We start from the raw sequence: 19830 nt of genomic DNA on the forward strand, positions 1-19830 counted from the left end.
AGTCTGTTTGCCGAAAGCTGACGATCACTTTGACATTTAACGGAAAGTATGAGAACCCTGTAAACAATAAACAATAAACAATAAACAATAAACAATAAACAATAAACAATAAACAATAAACAATAAACAATAAACAATAAACAATAAACAATAAACAATAAACAATAAACAATAAACAATAAACAATAAACAATAAACAATAAACAATAAACAATAAACAATAAACAATAAACAATAAACAATAAACAATAAACAATAAACAATAAACAATAAACAATAAACAATAAACAATAAACAATAAACAATAAACAATAAACAATAAACAATAAACAATAAACAATAAACAATAAACAATAAACAATAAACAATAAACAATAAACAATAAACAATAAACAATAAACAATAAACAATAAACAATAAACAATAAACAATAAACAATAAACAATAAACAATAAACAATAAACAATAAACAATAAACAATAAACAATAAACAATAAACAATAAACAATAAACAATAAACAATAAACAATAAACAATAAACAATAAACAATAAACAATAAACAATAAACAATAAACAATAAACAATAAACAATAAACAATAAACAATAAACAATAAACAATAAACAATAAACAATAAACAATAAACAATAAACAATAAACAATAAACAATAAACAATAAACAATAAACAATAAACAATAAACAATAAACAATAAACAATAAACAATAAACAATAAACAATAAACAATAAACAATAAACAATAAACAATAAACAATAAACAATAAACAATAAACAATAAACAATAAACAATAAACAATAAACAATAAACAATAAACAATAAACAATAAACAATAAACAATAAACAATAAACAATAAACAATAAACAATAAACAATAAACAATAAACAATAAACAATAAACAATAAACAATAAACAATAAACAATAAACAATAAACAATAAACAATAAACAATAAACAATAAACAATAAACAATAAACAATAAACAATAAACAATAAACAATAAACAATAAACAATAAACAATAAACAATAAACAATAAACAATAAACAATAAACAATAAACAATAAACAATAAACAATAAACAATAAACAATAAACAATAAACAATAAACAATAAACAATAAACAATAAACAATAAACAATAAACAATAAACAATAAACAATAAACAATAAACAATAAACAATAAACAATAAACAATAAACAATAAACAATAAACAATAAACAATAAACAATAAACAATAAACAATAAACAATAAACAATAAACAATAAACAATAAACAATAAACAATAAACAATAAACAATAAACAATAAACAATAAACAATAAACAATAAACAATAAACAATAAACAATAAACAATAAACAATAAACAATAAACAATAAACAATAAACAATAAACAATAAACAATAAACAATAAACAATAAACAATAAACAATAAACAATAAACAATAAACAATAAACAATAAACAATAAACAATAAACAATAAACAATAAACAATAAACAATAAACAATAAACAATAAACAATAAACAATAAACAATAAACAATAAACAATAAACAATAAACAATAAACAATAAACAATAAACAATAAACAATAAACAATAAACAATAAACAATAAACAATAAACAATAAACAATAAACAATAAACAATAAACAATAAACAATAAACAATAAACAATAAACAATAAACAATATGTCAATTTCTTGATTTTGCTTTGGCTGACCAAGCCATGTGGGAAATTACACTGTTGAAAATGCTTTGACATCCATGTGCACAACAGAACACGTGCTCGATGAACAAATTGAGATTTGAAATTATGAAAAGAAATCCACGTACTCCGGTGAGACTCGAACTCACGACTCCCAATTCGCTAGACGGGCGCTTCTATTCCTTCAAGCTACGGAGTCACTCGACTATCTCCGTCGCCAGCAGGCCTAGAACTGAACTCGATTCCACAATCGCACATGGTTATCTTCTTTTCACAATCCAAACCCCCTTCGGATGGGATTAGATGAACATCTAACACATTGTCTGTTGTGCACATGTATGTCAAAGCGAGAGAGGAAGTTATTTTTAATTGTCGAGAGCTTCGGGCACTGCCTCCCAATCACTTATCGATATGGCAATTAGTGTGAATGAACGACATAATTTTTTTGCTTGTCACACAATATACAAATTCATGATATGTACGTACTATGCAACGAAATTCAAAGAAAGCCCTTAGATTAATTATTATGGAAGAGAACAGAACACAAAATTCATGAATGATACATAGTCCACGTTCCAGTTGAAATGTACTATCAGAGAAAAGAAGAAATAAAAGACGAAGAATAATAATAGGAATTTGATGATATCATGACCAGATTTTAATGAGTTTACTCATCCGGGCCACTGTGACAGGGTCAGCGAGGGCCTTTTTGAGCACACTTCCGGTTATAAGCTTAAACATTCCGTGAGAAATATCAATCGTTGCACTTGGCGCTCAGCATGGATTCTGATTTTAATAAATTGGTTTGATTGGCTTTCCATTGCATTATCATAGAAAGCGTTATCATTTATTTTTCAGAAAGAATTTGGTTTGTTTTGTTTCTTATTTTTGTATATTTGTTAGAATTGAGCACCCATGAAAACAAAAAGAACGGAATCAATCGGTGCTGTAATCGCTTGTTTTCGAATGGAATGAATATGGGAGCGTGAGATTACTGATGGCACACATACCCTAGCATTGTATTTAGCACTTTCAGAAACAGATAGCATCGCCGTACTCTTGCACACAAGTTCCAAATCAATATTCTTACCAAGTTGCCCATATGAACTATCCCATGAACTTCTGGATATGCTTATCATATATAAACGACGGTTATTTTCCTATTAGAACACACATCCAATTAGTGAACACAACAACTAAGTCCAATATGAAATTTCCATACACGTTCATCAAGCACACAGTCCAATAGGATTACAAAATGCTTTTCGCATTTATTCTGAAAACATCTTCATATGCTGCATTATCTTTCTGAACTAAATTTTGGACAGCCTTAATATAATCCATATGAAAACCCATCAGCAGATATCCGGCAGGCACAGAGGAACAAACCTGCATCTACTATGTTGTTGAACCCTGTAAAATATTTGTTTCCGTTTATGAAACTATAAAGTGAGCTTTATTTTAACAAGTACATACTATGAAAAAAAATATATATAAAAACATGTAATAATAGAATTAAAGTGCTGAGATGCACCAAGAATGTAATTTAAAACACCAATAGCCTATATTTTTACAGTTGATTCATATTCCAACAGTTTACCCGTTCAACAGTTGGCAGCTACACTAGCGCTCGCGCAACATCCTTGCAGCATTCCCACAGTGCACCCCGCGGTTTAAAAAGAAGGAAGTACCGAGCAGAATTGCATAAAACACCTTTCATATGCAAAATCGCGGATATCGTATTGCCTTCCGCTTGCTGGTGCCTGGTTCCCTTCACACTCAACCAGAGTACCTACGATCGTACTGTCGCCACTACAGAAAATTTCACACCGTTTTCAGGCAAAAAGGGAAAAATCATTGCCCATCAGGCGCAACAAATAAAGGTGCAATAGCAAGGAGCAAACATTTGTCTTTCCATTGCAAAAATCGGGGCGGAGCACTATCTAGTCTGCGCTGCTGCGAGGACTGACCTGCTCTGGCTAGCTGGCGCTCCTGCCTGCCTAAAGCTGTTTGCTAGCGCTGAGGTAATAATGCGATGAATGTGCAGTGCATACTTGATGAGATTTGTTACGAGTCGTTGCCGGTAGAAATTTTGAAAATGGAACTTTGTAGCCAAGGATATCGTCAAATCATCATTACAATTTCCATGGTGTCACCTTCAACCCAGGCTCAACCGTTTCTTTAGTTGTGAGAAATTTATGAATCTATTGATACCTGGTAGTTGAGACTAGCGTAACAAACTCTTAGTCATAAGTTGATTTCCTATATTGTCTTAGCTTTGTTTTAAGATCGTGAAGTGGGTACTTATAAATGAGAGGATAATTGTAGCTAGATTCAGAATACGGGTTCTAAACGTTTCCATGATCCAATGATGATGCTAGCCAATGCAGCTGAAATGCAAGACAAAAAGAACTTTTACAGAATGCTGTCGTGGATAAGATTCCGAAAGGTGATATTAAAATCCTCGTGGGCGACTTCAACGCGAAGGTTGATTCCGACAACTCGGACTATGAGCACGTCATGGGACGCCATTGTCTTGGAGAAATTAGCGAAAACGAAGAGCTGTTTGTAGAGTGTTGTGGCAACAATGACATGGTGATAGGGGGATCGCTCTTTCCTCATCAATCAGTGCACAAGGTGACATGGGTTTCCCGTTATGGCGTCACGGAATGCTTATCGGCTAGATCCGACTGCGCATTGCTAGGATCCATCGACAGGAGGCGCAAATTAGGCGCCGATTCAACACACGCTGACTGGAAGACGCTGCGGTGAAAAGGCCCGTCAAGAGCTAAAGAACCGTGCTGCGGACGTTCCGGTAGGTGGAAGTGTAGAAGATCAATGAAACGCCATCAAGAATGCTTTCATCGCCACCGGCGAGAATAATTTGGGTGAGCTACACACCCGGAGAAAGCAGTGGATCACAGATGATACCTGGAGGAAGATAGGGGAGCGAAGGAACGCCGAAGGCGCGATAGAGCGAGCGAAAACACGAGCAGTCAAAGCCGTAGCTCACCAGCGCTATTCAGCTCTCGAGAAGGCAGTGAAACGCTCATGTAGACGGGACAAAAGAGTGTGGGAGGACGTCTTAGCCGACGAAGGCGAGAAAGCCGCAAACACCTGTGACATCCGTCTCCTCTACAATGTTTCACGTCGCCTTAGTAGAACTAGGATGAATGCTACGAGGCCCGTGAAAGACATGTCTGGACAGTTATTGACCGTCTGAACTGACCAGTTGAAACGCTGTATCGGCCATCAACGCATCCGCCTGATCCGCCAAGGGTTCGACGCACTCCCCGTGTCAACACCGAAGCTCCATGAGTGCAGGAGATGAAAACAGCCATACGTAGCATGAATTCGAACAGATCTCCGGGGGTCGACCGGATATCAGCCGAGATGCTAAAAACTGACCCCGTAGTATCCGCACAACTGCTGCATCAATTATTCTGCAACATATGGAAAACCGCAACATTTCCGGCCAACTGGATGCAAGGCGTCTTAGTAAAGGTACCCAAAAAGGGTGGCCTGACAGTCTGCGATAATTGGCGGGGCATCATGTTACTGTGTCTTCTGCAGAGTGATCCTTGGGGCAGCAGGGACGGATGTCCTGGGGCCTGACGCAAACCCCCCCCCCCCGCTTGCGAGTCAGCCGCGTAGTTGCTGGCTAAGAATAGGACTACTAACCCCAATTCAAGGTGTCAAGCGACCCGTGCCGAGGAATGAGTGATCGAGGGGGTGAAAAAGATGCTCGATCTTTAACGGAGCCTGTGGGGTACCTGGGCACCCCCCACAGTACAGTATGCGGCAGGAAAAAATGCGAAAGTGTTTTTCAACTTCAAACCTCTTTTTCGTCCATTTGACGTTAACCAATCTATGTTTCAACGTTCCATGATCTCTTATAGGCTAGTTTTCTGAAAAGTAAATTTAAAAAAAATCCATTTTGGTCACTAACCTTTACAGGGCGGTGCCTGAAGCTGAAGACAATCAAAATTTTCAAACCGCAGAAAAGTACACAGGTCGCTAAATTTCGTATCTGGTAAAACAAAATTTTTAATTTGCTCTACAATATCATCAAATATATGTACTTATTTCATCTAGTATGTGAAACTACATGGCTCTGGATCAGTTTGGTGTGGTTGTTCATCGAATTTAAGCAAATTTTATTACTGTTATAGTCATTTTGTTAAATGACCATTGGGCGCGCAGTTTTTTGATACCCGCTTATTAGGCTTACATTATCAAATGTTAAACATCAAATATGTTTATTTTTATTTTGCAGTGCTAGAATATAGACATTGACGGATACACTGTCATGGAAAAATAGTCATATATATCCCATATTTAGCGTGTAATAGTGCCTTGAACTTTTCGCATTTTTTCCTGCCGCACCCTGTAAGCTGTCCCTTACCGCGTTAATGCAGAGCTCTGGCGTGGTGGACATTCTTTCTCGTGCAACTCGTGGGAATACATTATGAGCAAAAATTCAAAAAATAATAACATAGGTGGAAGTAGTGGTGCGATCAACCCCTTCGCAAGAAGCGGGTTGATGAGGTCTCCGACAAGGAGAAGTGAGGAGTCAGGTGCTCCAGCAGGTGCTTACGTAGCTCAAGCGTGGGAGCTCCTGTCCACTCCACGGCAAGCCAGCCGGTGGAGGTCATGGACGGAGCGTGGTTGCTGAGGGCCATCAGCCAAGAGGTAGGAAAAGGACGGCCCGCATTAGAGGTTGCTGAGCACCAGCTTGGCAAAATCATCGACTTTGCGACAACTAAGTCGAATATAAGCAAGGACCTGAAAACGGCCTTGCTCAGACTTAGAGTGTCTGTCGATGAGGCCAAGCAGGAGCACGCGGTCGCGTTGCTGGCTGCTGCAGCGGCGGAACCCGCAAAGGAGAATGTGTCGAAGTTTACACAAACGGAGGCCTTCTCCTTCGCAGGTAGTCCGAGGAGTGTGGAAGCGAATGCTCGTGACAAACGTGACAAGCATTCGCAGAAGCGGGCGAGGCAGCCGTCAGGTGAGGAGCTGTCTGGCGGCGCCCGCAAGGCCAGGCGTATAATAACCCCGAAAGTCGGTAATAATGCCGGAAACTCGGATCCCAGCCAGGGTTCCCGGAAAGCTGGGAAGGGTGGGCCTGAAAAGGCCGGCCCGTCCCGGAATGATGGGAACAAGGGGTTGCGACCAATGGTGGGCCCTCAGCAGCCACAGAGCAGGGCGATCCAAGGAGAGGACCCTCCTTGGACAAAGGTAGAGCGGAAGAGGAAGAAGAAGGTGAATCCGCAGGTAGAAGTGCAGGACGCCAAGCCAAGGCGTAGGAGGGCAGGTGCCAGGCGCGAGAAAGGCGACGCTATCGTCATCAAGTACTCGGACGTCTTGAAGACGATGCGAAGCGACGCCAAGCTTGAGGGTCTTGGAGCCGACGTACGCAGTATTAGACGTACTCGTACGGGCGAGATGATCCTGGAGCTGAAGCGCCAGAAGGAACACAAGGGCGCCGCCTACAAGAGGCTGGCAGAAGAGGTCCTTGGTGAGGGTGTGCAGGTGAGGGCTCTGACACATGAGGCGACTCCGAAGGTCAAAGACATTGATGAGATCACCGAAGTGGAAGAGCTCGTCACGGCACTGCGGCAACAGTGCGATGTGCAGGTGGCCGCCGCAGCCGTTAAGCTACGGAGAGGGCCAGCAGGGACACAGATAGCTTTGGTTCAGCTACCTGTGGCGGATGTTAAAAAGTCCGTTAAAGTAGGGAGTATAAAGGTGGGCTGGTGTGTATGTCACCTGACATTCCACGAGCCACCTGAGGTTTGCTTCAGGTGTCTGGAACCAGGACACAAGTCGTGGGACTGCAAAGGCCCCGACAGGCGCAAACTGTGTAGGCGATGCGGCACTGAAGGTCACAAGGCCCAAAGCTGCACGAGTCCGCCCATCTGCATGATCTGTACCGGGAAAACCTCGAAAAACAGACATCCGATGGGTGGTCCAGGGTGCCCCGCCTACAAGAAAGCCGCAGTGAACAACAAATCACAGTGCAGGTAACGCAGCTGAACCTGAACCACTGTGATGCGGCTCAGCAACTGCTTTGTCAGGCGGTTTCTGAGTGGGAGACGGATATCGCCATCATTTCGGACCCATACCGAGTACCCGCCGGCAACGGCAACTGGGCCTCGGATGGGACCAGGAAAATGGCGGCGATATGGACGACGGGTAAATACCCCGTGCAGGAGTTGGTGTCTACTACCTACGAGGGCTTCGTGGTCGCCAAAGTAAACGGGGTCTTCTTCTGTAGCTGTTATGCGCCTCCGCGGTGGCCGATCGAGCGGTTCACGCAAATGCTGGACCGCTTAACGACCGTGCTAACAGGGCGAAGGCCGGTGGTAATAGCGGGTGACTTTAATGCCTGGGCTGTGGAATGGGGAAGCCGTTTCACGAACCAGCGGGGTCAGATCCTGCTAGAAACACTGGCCATCCTAGATGTCGACTTGGCTAACGTCGGTACCAAGAGTACCTTTAGTCGAAACGGAGCGGAGTCAATTATTGACGTGACCTTTTGTAGTCCTGGCCTAACAAGTAGTCCGAACTGGAGAGTAGATGATGGCTACACTCACAGCGACCACCTGGCGGTTCGCTACAGTATCGACTACAACAACAGCAGACAGTGGATAGAAGAAGAGGCGGCTAGGCCAAGGCTAAGCCCTCGCAGGTGGAAGACATCATACTTCGACGAAGGGGTATTTAGGGAGGCACTCCGCCGTGAGCGAAACTTAATCGGTTTAGACGGCGACGAGCTGGTAGCGGTGCTCTCGCGTGCGTGTGATGCGACCATGCCTAGGCGAGTCCACCCTAGAAATGGGAGGCCACCGGCTTACTGGTGGACCGACGCTATTGCGGACCTGCGCCGCGCCTGCCTACGGGCTAGGCGGCGGATGCAGCGAGCACGATCAGAGGAAGAGCGAAACGAGCGGCGGGTGGTGTTCGCCGCTGCAAAAGCCGCGCTAAAGACCGAGATAAGAGCAAGCAAAAAGGCCTGCTTTGAGGGTCTACGTCAGAGTGCCAATACGAACCCGTGGGGTGACGCCTACAGGATCGTTATGGCCAAGACGAGAGGTGTGATGGCTCCTACAGAGCAATCTCCAGAGATGATGGAGGGGATCATTGGAGGACTTTTTCCGCGTCATGATCCTAGTCCTTGGCCTCCTTTCGTAGGACAGTTGGGACAGGGGCTGGCGATGAGGAGATGGTCACCGATGTGGAACTTGCGGGGATAGCTAAGTCCCTTAGCGTAGGTAAGGCCCCAGTTCCGGACGGAGTTCCAAACCTGGCCTTAAAAGTAGCTATTGCAGAGGCTCCCGAGATGTTCAGGTCTGCTATGCAGAAATGCCTGGACGAGGGAGTTTTCTCAGAAGCTTGGAAGAGGCAGAGCCTGGTACTATTGCCAAAGGCGGGGAAACCACCCGGAGACCCGTCGGCATATAGACCAATATGCTTGATAGACACGGCGGGGAAGGTGCTCGAAAAGATCATCCTCAATCGAATGTTGAGGTACACTGAGGGCGAAAATTGTCTTTCGAGTAACCAGTACGGCTTCCCGAAGGGGAGGTCCACCGTAGACGCTATCTTGTCGGTTACAAAAACCGCCGAGAAAGCACTCGAGCCTAAGAGGAGGGGAATTCGCTTTTGCGCGGTAGTGACTCTGGATGTATGGATTGCGTTTAATAGCGCCAGCTGGTCTGCAATTGCCGATGCGCTCTTGCGTCTGGGGATACCGGAGTACCTGTACAAGATTCTCGGAAGTTACTTTCAGAATCGTGTACTAGTTTACGACACGGAGGTGGGTCGGAAGTGTCTTCACATAACCTCAGGAGTCCCGCAAGGCTCCATCCTGGGTCCGGTGTTATGGAATGTCATGTACGACGAGGTGTTGAGGTTAGAGTATCCAGTGGGAGTGGTGATTGTCGGATTTGCCGACGACATTACGCTCGAAGTCTACGGTGAAACGGTGAAACTACCAATCACTCGATCAAGGTTGTGGAGGCGTGGATGCGGTCCAGGAAACTGGAGCTGGCTCACCACAAGACAAAGGTGACGGTTGTTAACAACGTGAAGTCGGAGCAGCAGACGGAGATCAGTGTAGGAGAGTGCACTATTCTGTCAAAGCGCTCCGTCAAACACTTGGGCGTGATGATCGACGATAAGCTTACCTTCGGTAGCCACGTCGATTATGCCTGTAAAAGAGCCTCCACAGCTATTGCGGCACTGTCCCGGATGATGTCCTATAGCTCTGCGGTGTACGCCAGTACCCATAGGTTGATACCGAGGATAGATAGTTGGATTAATAGGCGCCATGGGGAAGTTACATTCCACCTGACACAAGTCCTTACAGGTCATGGTTGCTTCCGACAGTATCTACACCGTTTCGGGCATGCGGATTCTCCCGAATGCCCAGTGTGCAATGGTTTAGAGGAAACGGCGGAACACGTTTTGTTCGTGTGCCCGCGTTTTCGCACAATACGTGACCGCATGCTTGCCACATGCGGGGAGGACACAACTCCGGACAACTTGGTCCAGAGAATGTGTAGGGATGAGATTAGCTGGAATGCCGTTTCAATGGCTATCACCCCCCAAGTAACACACTTGTCATGGAAGAGTCACGGCGGCGCAGGTTTTTGTTGCGCAGAAGTCATTGTGACTTACTTCTAGCAAACAAGTGCTTATTTGTTAGAAGTTAGTCACAATGACTTCTGCGCAACATAAACCTGCGCCACCGTGACTCTTCCATGACAAGTGTGTTACTTGGGCCATATCGTCTGGGAGCTACAGAGGAGGTGGCGCGTGGACTCGGAGAATGGCTAGTCCAGATGCAGTACAAGAGGTGGTCCAGGGGTTCGAAGTCGGCTTCGTAGGTCATACCGGTGCCCTGCGGTCGAGATCGACCCTTACAGCGATTAAGTGGCCGCGGAGAGGAAGTCCCGGTAGCGGTGCTGTCGTGGCGTCAGTCTACTGGGTTGGATCCGAGCCCGCGGTTGAAAATGGGTCCCTGGCAAGGGTCGGGTTAGGTGAGACCCTGCTGTCTGCAACCTACGGATGCATCTGATAGGGCCTGAAGGGTAGTGATACCCTTCCTTACGGGCAGGTCAGATCGGGTTGCATGTGGGCATCAGTTCTTGATGTCCGCTCAGCAGTAGGGCGCGGGCGGGGTTGACCCTGCCCGCCTTCCGAGGACAAAGGGAGTGGCGAGGACCACTCGGGAAACTGGCTAAGCGCCAGCATGCTATCGTGATGGACTCTCCAGAGCGAGTCATCGATGTTCGTTGCTGCTAGGCTAACCTTGAGGGTGCGATATGCACTAGCCCCTCTCTGAAGCAATACCTTCTTGGTGGTTCCGGAGAGACGTAGGGTTTGGCGACCATAGGAATGTGTTTTAGTGGGTCGAGGAGAGAGTAGTCCTGGCTTCTACTGGCGTTGTAGAAGACGGCCTTAACCCCACACTACCCTAACCTTCCTGTTAGGGTGTCTGATGAGCAGATTTATCCCCCTATGGTTTAGAAGGAAAAAAAAAGAGTGATCCTTAACTGGATACAGGAGAAGATTGTGGCAACTCTTCGACGGCAGCAAGTAGGATTCCGTGCTGGACGATCCTGTGTGGACCATATTGTCACGTTCCGTATTACCCTATAGCAAATCAATGAGTTCCAAGAATCTCTCTTCCTGGTGTTCAATGATTGCGAAAAAGCTTTCGACCGTTTCAATCACGAAAATATGTGGGGAGCCCTCAGGCGCCATGGTGTCCCTGAGAAAATCATTGGCCTCATTGAAGCACAGTACAGGGCCTTTTCGTGCATAGTACTGCACAACGGAGTCTTGTCCGATCCCATCCGGGTCGTTGCTGGAGTGAGGAAAGGATGTATACTATCACCGCTACTGTACCTCATCGTAATCGACGCGATCCTGGTAGGTGCTATCGATCGTGAACCAAATCGTGGGTTGCTGTGGGAGCCCATGGCTGAGGACGTTGCTCTTCTAGCTCAACGGCGCTCTGATATGCAGAGCAAGCTACCATCAACGTCAACAAGACTAAATCGTTGGATGTAAACACGGTCAACCCTTCTAGAATTTCGGTAGCTGGACAAGCAATGGAGAATATTGAACGCTTCCAAGTGTCTTTAATTTCGACCCTCGACACCACTATGGGTGTTCACCAGCCCGTGCACAAGGGGGGGGGGGGGGGGGGGGGGGGGTTTTGGGTGTTAAACCCTCCCCATTACCAACGCTTCATACACTAGGCGCCGAAATTGGCAAAAACCCCTCCCTTGGCGCCACTTCTGTGCACGGGCCTGGGTGTTCATGACTGAAAGTAAGTAAGTTGTATTTGACAAACTTCATTGCGGCCTTTAAAAAGAATATAACATTGTTGAACAAGCTTTTTTACTTGTATTTGCGATCTAGCATGACACCAATCGCAATCATCAATTTTCATTCTCTGCCTGAATATATGCGAACCTGGTGATTTCACTCGGTTTCTCCGAAGTATGCTTTTTATCCAATTGCCCATAGCAACATTCCTCCAACCAATAGGCAATCACTCCAGCAGATTCCACTTCGCCCAGAAAAATTTGCACATATTTTGATCGCATCATTGGAAGTAACGACAGGCCAAGAAAGCAACACAAAAAAATCATCCTTTTGTGTTCGCGCGGCTATTTAACTTCCGAGCCCAAAAGTAAGCAAACACCGTTCGCGGTTTCGTGCGTCGCCGCGCCGATACGATGGCCCTCTTCCGATTCCGTGGGAACACTTTAATTCTACCCCCTCAGGCGATCAAAGCGATCCCGTTTGCTGCCGGTTCAGGATGCTGCGAGACAAAGATGTGCCATCATCGCGTTGCCGTCGCGCCGTGTCTCGTTGACCATCGCAGCACCTCAGCCAGCATCTTCAGCAGAGCCCTTAAAACGATTCGGTGGGTTGGGTTGGGCAAATTTCTTCAGGCATGAAATTCACCCCTTTCGGTGTCGTCGAACAATTGATGCGCGATGGTCAGCTGGTGGTGCTTGGTCTGCGGAGTGATACAGTGACAGGCATCCGTTTACAACTAGTACGGTTTAATGAGTCACACTCACACATGTATACTGAAATAAAAACGACAGTAAAAACCCCTCAAATTTTCTAGACATTCGCTTGGGTGAGTATTTTCCAATAATTTACTCCAAAGTTTTCAGTTTATAAGAAGATATTGTCTACTCATTTAAAGTGAGGTTAAAGAACGATTCACGGCAACGGGGAACAAGAGGAGTTACAAATTAACAATGATAGATGAATAACAGTTTGTTCAGCCAACATTTCTCAAATCAAGCTTTAGAACGGCTTATTCATCTGTTGTACAACACTAATGTTTGTCCCCCTGAAACGGCACGAAATCCCTTGAAACCTCCCGTGGCATTCTTAGAAACTTATCTTGAACCTTGCCTTGATCTTCTCTAATGACCTTTTAATCCCCTGAAATCTCACCGAAACCACCCTATGATCCCTTTCTAGTTTTCATAAATTCTCCATAGCATTCTGAAATCCTTATGCAACCAACTGTAACGCCTTAACGTTTTACGTTTGGAAACTTCTATACAACCACTTGACACCTCCGGGAACTTTAATCAAACCCACACAAAGCCCACTGAAACGCCATAAAACCCTATGAAACCTCTCCTGCGATTCCCCTGATACCAAGAATTCTCCAGTCTCCAGTTAACCTACCAGTTAAGGCTATGGATTGCCAATCCGGAGACGGCGGGATCGATTCCCGTTCCGGTCGAGACAATTGTCTCGACTCCCTGGACATAGTGTATCATTGTACTTGCCTCACAATATACAAATTCAAGCAATGGCAGGCAAAGAAAGCCCTTCAATTAATAACTGCGGAAGTGCTCAAATAACACTTAGTTGAAGCGAGGCAGGCCAAATCCCAGTGGGGACGTAGATCCATACAAAAGAAGAAGAAGAACCCAGAATACTGAATTCTTTAAACTCTCCTGAAGCCGGATGAGATCCAATTAAACTCCCTCGAATGCATTTATTTCAATCATCGCCCTCCATACCGCCCTGAGATTCTATTCCTTTGAAATCACCCTAAACCCCCCTTGGACCCCATGTTACGTACCTGAGACCCTCAGAAACGACCAAAAACGCCTTCGTAACGCCTTCGTAACGCTTTCGAAACTCACCAAAAATCCTCTGAAGCTTTCTGAAATCGCCTTCGCACTTCCATTAGTTCCCCCTCGGTCCCCATGTAACGCACCTGAGACCCTCAGAAACCCCCGAAAACGCCCGCGTAACGCCTCTGAAATCTGTCAAAAATCCTCTAAAGCTTCCTGAAACGCCCTCGAAATCCCCATAAATCCCCCTCGATCACCATGTAACGCATCTGATACCCTCTTAAACCCTAAATAACGCCTACGTAACTCATGCGTAACGCCTCTGAAATTCCTCTGAAGCTGTCTGAAATGCCTTCGAATTCCCCCTAAAACTACCTCGGACCCAATGTAACGCACATTAGACCCTCAGAAACCACCGAAAACGCCTGAAACTAACCAAAAACCCTCTGAAGCTTTCTGAAATGCCTTCGAAATCCCCCTGAAAGCCCATCGGATCCCATGTAACGCAACTGAGAACCTTCAAAACTGCCCGAAAATAGCCCAGAACCCCCCCCCCCTCCGTTGCAACGCCTCTGACACCTCCCCCTTCTCCTGCAACTCCCATGAAATCCCTCTGGAACCCCGCATGGCCCCCTTTAAATATCCAGGCCACTCGCCCTTCTTAAACTTCTTTTAAATTTTCAAATACATTTACACGGAACCGCCAAACTACCCAAAATTGAGTTCTTTTGACGCAATTCCGTAGTTCGGCCCAATAAGCCAAAATTTGAGTAAATCGATTAATCTCACGCTAGGTAGATTGCCTTAACCCCCAGCTAAAAAATATACTCAAGAGTAGGTAAATTCAACCTAAGACCCCCCACATTCAACTCAATTTTGAGTAAACCAACATTTACCCAAAATTGGCTTATTGGGGTCAAAGACGCCCTTTGGGTAGATGCATCTCTGTTTGTTTTTGACAACATCGGTGAGCCAGAGAGGGAAAACAACCTAATTTTGAGTAGCGAGTTTATTCGATATGGGTAATTCTCGCTGGGACCGGCCCACTATTTACACCTTGTCTTCAAAAATGTTTAAGGTGCCGTTTTTCTGAAAGCCCTCGCCTAAAATGTTAGAAAAATGCATTTGGTTACTCAAATTGATGGACCCCCCGTTAGTTAGAGCCACAACAATTTTTGTAGACCCCTTGATTTTGGTCAAATGGTGGCTCACTTAAACCGTTATAACTTGAAAGTTTCTCCATCAACCACCTCAAAACGAATTGTTGTTGAAAAGAGGAAAGATAGAGCTACTATTTACAATAATAAAAAGTTGGGTCGGCCATATTGAGTTTGGCCGCCATGTTGGATTTTTATACCAAAACATTTTTTCCCCATGAGGGCAACCACCGATTCTCAAAGTTTTTGCATCAATTGAAAGCTGGGACATTTATACATAACATATCAAAAAATTAGAGATGTTTTTTTCTTCTTTCAAAAGTTATCTGCAGTTTTGTAAATTAAGCCCTCATGGTGAAAAAAAATGTTTTGGTATAAAAATCCAAGATGGCGGCCAAAACAATATGGCCGACCCAACTTTTTATTATTGCAAATAGTAGCTCTATCTTTCCTCTTTTCAACAACAATTCGTTTTGAGGTGGTTGTTGGAGAAACTTTCGAGTTATGACGGTTTAATTGAGCCACCAAAATCGAGGGGTCTGCAAAAATGGTTGTGGCTCTAACTAACGGAGGGTCCAACAATTTGAGTAACCAAATGCATTTTTCTTGCTTTTAAGGCGAGGGCTTTCGGAAAATCGGCACCTTAAACATTTTTGAAGACAAGGTGTAAATAGTGGGCCGGTCTCAGCGAGAATTACCCATATACTTAATTTTGAGTAAAATCGACCCAAATATTAGGTAGTTTGGATTTTCCGTGAGGTAATGAACTGAATCCATTTAGGTAATAAATCCATTTGGGAGAAAATTCAATTCAGGCAGTCCCGACTCGTTACCCAAATGGAGGTTTTGGTGTAATAATTAAAGTATTACTATTATAGTATTATTATGATTAATAATTTTACTGAAAACATCTAGCTACACGAAATTCAAAAGTTGGCTATGATTTTAAGGACAAGGTATTTGGAGTACATAGCTCAAAATTTCTAGAGCACCGTTTTTTGGAACCGTTGAACGGATTTGGATTAAAATGCATCACGCTGTTGACAACCACTGAACAATTAGCGTGATGCATTTTCATCCAAATCCGTTCAACGGTTCTAAAAAACGGTGCTCTAGAAATTTTGAGCTATGTACTCCAAATACCTTGTCCTTAAAGACACTCTGGCAGTAGTTCATTTCAGATTTCCACCAACATTTACTTCAAAACTTTATTTCAGAAATTTTCTGAAGTTGCTTGCCACAATTCCGTCAAATCGTCGTTTCAAGGTGTTTTCAAGTAAAGTTACAGGAGGTTTCAAGAGATTTTCAGGAGTGCTTTTGTTGGTTGGATGGCGTTTCCATGGCGTTCAATGGCGCCACTAGGGATTATGGGGAGCCCTGAATGCCCTTGATCCCTCTTCTGTAGCACCTCTGAAACTCTCCGAAAACACTGAAAATCTTCTGAAACCAGCTAAAACTCCCTTGAAACTCTTCGTGGGCCCACCTGTAACGCTTCTGAAACTCTCTGATAATACTCGGAAACTCCCGGAAATGCCTCCAAAGCCCCCTGTAACGACTCTGAAACTTTCTGAGATACGTTTGTAGAGAAAGAGATACAGAGTACATTAACCCTTCAGGACGCGCGTCGTTGTAAAAAGAACAACACTTCCAAAAAAATCTCGCTCGTCGTATACAGCGCGAGCGCAGTGCAGTTTTAGCATCCAACAGGCGCGCGTCCTGAAAGGTTAAAATACAAATCTTAGAATTAAAACTCCCAGGAAAGCTTCCAAAAACCCTCTAAAACCCATTCAGACGTTCTTAAACGCGCATGCACCCCTCCGAAATCCCCGAGAATATCCCTGTAACAACACTCCAGAAACATACTGAAAATCCTCCGAAGTCCCATGAAATGCCTTCAAAATCCTAGAGATCTCTTTAGATCATCTTTAACACCCATGAAACCCTCCGAAATCCTCCGAAATGCCATTGATACTCCCAGTAACGCCTCTGAAACCTACTGTAAATCTTCTGAAACTCCTTGAAATGCCTCTCAACACCTCCTACGACCCCTCAGTCTACCTGTAACGCCTCTGGAATCCTATGAACCCTCAAAACGTCACTTAAACTTTCAGTAACGCCTCTGAAACCTGCTCAAAACTTCTGAAACCTGCTGTGCCTTTGGAAATCCCTTGAACTCCCGTCAAATCCCCCCCATGCTACCTATGAAACCCTCCAAAAATCTGCTCTAACGCCCTCGAAAGCTACTGTCAAGCCCTGGAAGCCCCCTGAATCCCTGGAAACTGCCCTGAAACTCCCACGAAAGCCCCTGGAACCCTGAATGACCTGGAGTTTTCAAAAGTGGAGTTAAGGAGGGTTTCTGGGACGTTTCAAAAAACTTCCGAGCGTTACAGAGGACTCTTAAACCCCCTGAAACGTCTCTGAAAGCCCGTGAAACCATATGTCACCCTTTGAGACGCTTTGGACCCTAAAATGCCCCTGAAACACTTTGAAACCATCTGAAAATCTCCAGAATCCACCTGGAGTACACGAACACCTTAAAACGCCCCTGAAAATCCTACTGGCATACTAAGTGTCATCATTTGACAGACATACATAATTTATACATCAAAATTCTCTCATTTTATGCTCTGTTCTTGCTCATGCCATTTCAAAATATACCTCCATGATATAGGATATCTTGCATCTCTAATACCCCGGACAGACATGTGATACGAGTGTGATACACGTACAACGGTACTCACTGTCAAAAAAATTCTAACAAGACTGACTTGAACGGAGAGAATTATCAGTATGGCACTCATTTCAAGCGCAAATTTACAGTGATTCCTGAATCACATGTGTGTCATAAGTATAAAGGAGCCTCCAAATGAAATCCTAGACGAATCCCTGAAGAATTCTGCCCGAAATATCACAGAAAATTGCCAGGACGAATTCCAAGGAGCGTCTAAGAGAGAATGGCAATAGGAATCCATGGAATGATTTCGTGAGAAATATCTGGAAATTTTCGGGGGAAAATGCCTTGAAGAAGTTCAAAAAGAAATTCAAGAAAAATTACTGGAAAAAACCTCAAGAATTCCGAGTTCGTGAAAAAAAAATCCTGGAAGAAATTCTGGAAAATTTCCAAAGGAGATTTCTGAAAAAAAAAACACGGACATTCCGTGAGATGTCCTTTAACGAATTTCGAGTTGAAATAGCTCCAGTAGAAATCTCTGGAAGAACTGCAGAATGAATTTCTGGAAGAGTTCTAGGTGGAATTTTGGTTAAAATTTTTGAACGAGTTCCAGTAGACATCTCTCGCAGTATTCCGTTCGGGGGTATCTTTGAGTGAACTCAGAAATGAATTTCTGGGAAAACTGTGGGAGAAATCTTTGAATGATTGAAAAATCCCTAAATAGTTCTAGGAAAATCTCTGAAAAAATACGGGTTAAATTTTTGGATGAACTGAAGCAGAATTCGTTACTTGAACTCAGGAAATAAACCTTGAGAGAATTACGAAACAATTGTTAAAACAAAGTTTGGAAAAATTCTCTAAAAAAATTTGGAGGAAATTCCTTGAAGTTTAAAAAAATTAGAAAAATGTGTGAAATAAAATTCAAAAAGAAAAACCTATAGTCATAAAACAATTTCGCGAAGAATCAGAAGAGTTTCAGAAAGAATCTCTCTATGAAATCGAAGAAAAACCCCTAAAGAAAAGTTCTAAATAAATCATTTTGAGGTTTCCGGTAGACATTCTTGAAAGAACTCTTGGAGAAATCTTTGAAAAAATCAGGAAGAAGCCTAATGAAGATTTTCGGGAGGTACACCTTGAATCGTTCCAGGAAGAAATCGCGCCAGAGCTCCCGGAAGAAACGCTGGAAAAATTCCGGAGGAAATATTTAGAATTTTTTGCAAGTATTCCGGGACGAATCCGTGGAAAATGATAAACTTTGTTTTTATAAGTTCTATCAAAATTATATGTGGACCCTTCAATCGTGGAGGAACTTCTTATGGGTTCCTCCACGAATGCAGTAAATTTTTTTGAAAGAATTCCGCGGGAAGCTCAGATAAACCAAATTGAGAGGAAGCTCTGGACGATTTTTGCAAGGAATCATTGTAAGCGTACCAGGAAGAGTCTCCGTATAAAATCCAAACGGAATTTCCTGGAATTTTACTGGAATATATCCCTACAGAGCTCTGTCAGAAACATATTAGAAAATTTGCTGAAAAAATTCCAAACTGTGGACAAAAACAGCATCCCTTTAAAGAACGGTGTGAGAGATATCCCTGGAAGATTTCTGGGGGAAATTCCTTATAGAATTCCAAAAAGAAATTCAGGAAGAATTCTTGAAAAAACTCCCCAAGAATTCCGGAAAGACAACCTGGAAAATTCCTGAGTGAACATTCCGTGCGATGGCGTTGAACGAAATCCGAAATGGATTAGATCGGGTGGAAATCTCTGAAAGAACTCCAGGATGAATGACTGAAAGAAATGTTGGGGAAATTTCGTTCAAAGTCTTTGGGTGAGGATTCAGTTGAAATTGCTGCAAGAATACCGGGAGAATCTTTGAGAAAATTCTGAAAAAAATTGCGGGAAGGAATCCTTGGCAGAATTTCGAAATCTTTGGAATAAATCCGAAAGAAGTCCTGAAACTACTGCAGGATTGTATTTCTCTGAAGAGAAATTCTTGGATGAGTTCGAGGAAAGTTCATAATATGAACTCCTGCAAAAAGCATGTTAGAATTGCAAACCTGTTTTCGGAAGAAATTTTTGAAAAAAATCGGAAAGCAATCGGTGGAACTCCGGGCAGAATATGTGTATGAAAAAAAAAACTCA

The sequence above is a fragment of the Aedes albopictus genome, chromosome 1, assembly GCF_035046485.1.
Source record: "Aedes albopictus strain Foshan chromosome 1, AalbF5, whole genome shotgun sequence".
Taxonomy (NCBI): domain Eukaryota; kingdom Metazoa; phylum Arthropoda; class Insecta; order Diptera; family Culicidae; genus Aedes; species Aedes albopictus.